The following is a 3,712-nucleotide window of genomic DNA, read 5'->3' as shown; positions in this document are numbered from 1 at the left end:
ACCTGGCCTGGTTTCCTATCCCCAGAATAGCCCAGAGGCCTGTGGGATGGGAAATCCTTTTGGTTTCAGTGGATGCAGGAAATTGCGTCACTGCAATGTGGGCTCCCGGGGGAGGGGAGGAACCTTTTCCTGAAGGAAGGACTTTTCAATACCCTCCTGCTCTGTCTCTTGTCTCCATGGAAATGGCAAAGAGGCCCAAACAAGAAGTTGGCTTCCTTGGGGAAGGGAGGGCCGACCCCATGGGTGAGCTTCCCACCATCAGAGTCTCCGGCTATGAACTACGGGATCTCCACAAGGTGCCATGGGATCCCATCTGGGTGAGGGCAGTGACTAGGAAAGTTGGCTGGGATCCCATTGAACCCAAAGCAAGCCAATAGCGATGGTCTAAGAACAAGATTCAGAATGTCCGGGTTGGAAGAGGCTTCAGAGATCATCTGGGACCCAGGAGTGATGTGACTTGCCCAAGGTCACACAGTAAGTCCTATAGTCCTACTCCAGAAGGAAGCCTTCTTCATTTATAGTAACAACACAAATTAAATCGTACATTTTTTGAACGTGTAGGACACGGTGCTGATTCCCTCCCATATATCACCTCAGTGAGTTCTCACAAGGTTGAAAGGCGCGTCCAACTGCCCCCTATTTACAGGCCAGGGAATGAGTCTTAGAGCCTGAGTGTGCCGGTCAAGGTCACATAGTTGCTAAGCAGCCGGGCTGGTAGGTAGACCTAGGGCATCTGACAGTAGACCCTGGACCCATAACAGCTATTCTTTTCCTTCACAGTTCTGGGTCTTCTACTCCTCCTGGGCTCCCACTCACTGGCCCTCCCCTCTGTGCCCAGGGTGGCTCCCAATCTATGTGCCAAGTATCTGTCAGCTTCTGATGTTTAAGTGCACATCGGGTGCTGTTCTGTTGTAGGACACGACAGCAAGGGAGAAGCCTTAGGCCTTTTTCGAGATAGCTGTCTAGGTTAATAAAATAATTATTTTGTGATTGCCAAAGTAACATCAGTGCTCTTCACAGAAGGCTGAGAAACTATGACTAAGTAAAAAGGAGACAGAAGAAAAAAGAACTCACATGTTTCCTGGCTGTTTCTTCTGGAAATTGTCCACTTACCCATTGATAATCTTAATGATTTTACCTCATCAGTTTGCTCTAGGACCACGTTCTTTACACTCACAGTTGTGGTCGACATCTTTTTTTCCCTTCCCAAGTTGTTGTTTGTCAGTGTATTTTGGTTTTTGTTTGTTTGTTTGTTTGCGGTACGCGGGCCTCTCACTGCTGTGGCCTCTCCCGTTGCGGAGCACAGGCTCCGGACGCGCAGGCTCAGCGGCCATGGCTCACGGGCCCAGCCGCTCCACGACATGTGGGATCTTCCCGGACCAGGGAACGAACCCACGTCCCCTGCATCGGCAGGCGGACTCTCAACCACTGCGCCACCAGGGAAACCCTGTCAGTGTATTTTGAAAAATGTTTTTGGCTCTAGGACTTACCCAGCAGGCAATGCTTCTGTCTTGGGTCAAAATGGCGAGCAGGCCTGCCATTGCAGCATCAAGCAAGTGGCTGGAGGGTATTCGATGCTTCTGGGTTGAATAAACTGGGCTTAATGCAAGATGATACAATATATAAGAATGACGACGCAAAAGAGGCCATAAGAAGGCTTCCTGAGAACCTTTATAATGACACAGTGTTTCGCATTAAGAGAGCGCTGGACCTGACCGTAAGGCAACTGATCTTGCCTACAGAGCAGTGGACAAAATATGAGGAGGATAAATTCTACCTTGAACCACACCTGAAAGAAGTTATTTGGGAGAGAAAAGAGAGAGAAGAGTGGGCAAAGAAATAATCATGTAGTCTAAATCTGTGGATGCAGCTGTCCTAAAGTAGTTTTATGAAGTTGGTTAAACCTGAAATGTACAATGTAGAACTATCTGGGCTGTAAATGTATTACTTCAAATAAATATCTATTATAATTATTGTTGGAAAATAAAAGAAAAATGTTTTTGGAAGTTGGAAGTGGCTGCCTAGATTTTTAGTGGACTGATCCTTTGCCCTGCAGAGACCCACTTGCTGCCCAACTGGCAGTGACAGGCAGACAGACATTGACATTGGCCATAGCAAGTTTTCCTTCATGGCTGTCGAGGCTCTTCTTAACCAGCATGACCTGGAAAAAGCAGTTCTGCCCTTGGAGGTCCCAGTGAGCCAGTCGGCAATGCCATTGCCATTTATTATCCTTCCCTGGGAAGGGCAGGGTTCTGCTTGGGAGCTGAGAGCCAGGACTACAGAGCCTGGAGATTCACCCTGGTCCTCAGAGCCTGTTGTGTAAGCCTGGGATGGAGTTGAAAGGAAACGGTCCCGCAGCATCTCTCTCCATGCACGTAACTCTATTCAGGTTCCATTGGCTGGAGAGCTGAAGTCATTATCACAAGGACAATGTGTGTGGCTGGAGGGCCACTAGCTGCCTAAATTCCTCAGGGTTGCCTTGCTGCTTTCGTGTCCACCTTAGGAAGTAGGCAGAGCAGGTGAGTAGGAGTCTACCTTACAGGTGAGAAAACTGAGGCTCAGGTGGACAGCACCAGCTCTGGGACTAGAACCTGAGCTCCAGTGAGCTTTCATGATGAGAGGTGAGATGCTGGGTGTGGGGAGCCACGGTGTGAGGAGGGGGCCGCCTGAGAGTTTGGAAGAGGAGGAGAGAGGAGACAGAGGCATCTGTGGGTCCCCGGGCTGGAGACACGGACTCCACCTACTTTGCTCATTATCTGCATCAGTTCTGTTCTCCCTCTGTTCCCTAGGGCCACCCTTGCCTCAGTCCCAGCTGTAAAAACAGTGGGGGCACACACAGGACATTGTGGGGGAGTGAGGACGCACACTATACATGCTTAACCATGAAACCCAGAAGCAGGCCCATTACCTAGGAACATAAGTCCACGATCTCTGTCACTGCCAGACAATAGTCCCAAGGCATAGCTGATGTGATCAGAAAGGAGAAAGAAATAAAAGCAGTAAACATTAAAGAGGAGGGTGACATTACTTGTAGATATGACTTTATACTCACAGCACCCAGGATATTCTATTAGAAAACATTGCCAACAATAGAATTCAGTAAGATGTCTGGGTAAAAAAGTCAGTATCTTCCAAAATAAGAAACAGACAGAAAAATATAATGGAAGAAAGAAGTCCATTTTGAATAGCTACAATCAGATTACATATCCAGGAATATAGTTATCAGGTTATGTGTAAGATGTCAATGAATAAAATTTGAAGATGCTACTGAAGAACATACACAAACATGCAAATAAATGGAAAAATATCTGTAAGAGAGGAAGCTGCATACTACATATTTGCCAACTGGCTCTAGATTAATATTTAAATTTAGCATAATCCCAGTTGAAAAATAGGGTATTTTTTCTGGAATTAAAGATATTAAAGTTTATGTGGAAAAAGAAATAGATGAGAATAATCAAATGAAAAATAAAAGGTGATCTAATCCTGAAAGACATTAAAATATATTATAAAGCTAACATAAATTAAGCAGTTTGGTAATGGCGCATGAATAGACAGATCAATAAAACAGTGTGAAAAGTACAGAAATAGATCCAAATATTCATAGAAATTTACTTTATGATTAAGAGGACATTTCAAATCAGTGGGAGAAAAGGAGATTATTTAATAAATGGTGTTATGTTTAGACAAATGGTAGCCATCTAAAACAAAG

At 45.5% G+C, this 3,712-nt stretch overlaps 1 pseudogene; it reads left to right on the top strand.

Moving 5' to 3' along the window:
• Positions 1-1,576: 1,576 nt before the first annotated feature.
• LOC149746908 (cytochrome b-c1 complex subunit 7 pseudogene) lies at positions 1,577-2,442 on the top strand (annotated as a pseudogene).
• Positions 2,443-3,712: the final 1,270 nt, after the last annotated feature.

The sequence above is a fragment of the Delphinapterus leucas genome, chromosome 17 (assembly GCF_059928025.1).
Source record: "Delphinapterus leucas isolate spDelLeu-1000000601 "Yukka" chromosome 17, BTC_Dleu_Yukka2, whole genome shotgun sequence".
NCBI lineage: Eukaryota > Metazoa > Chordata > Mammalia > Artiodactyla > Monodontidae > Delphinapterus > Delphinapterus leucas.
This window is presented reverse-complemented; position numbering and strand designations above follow the sequence as displayed.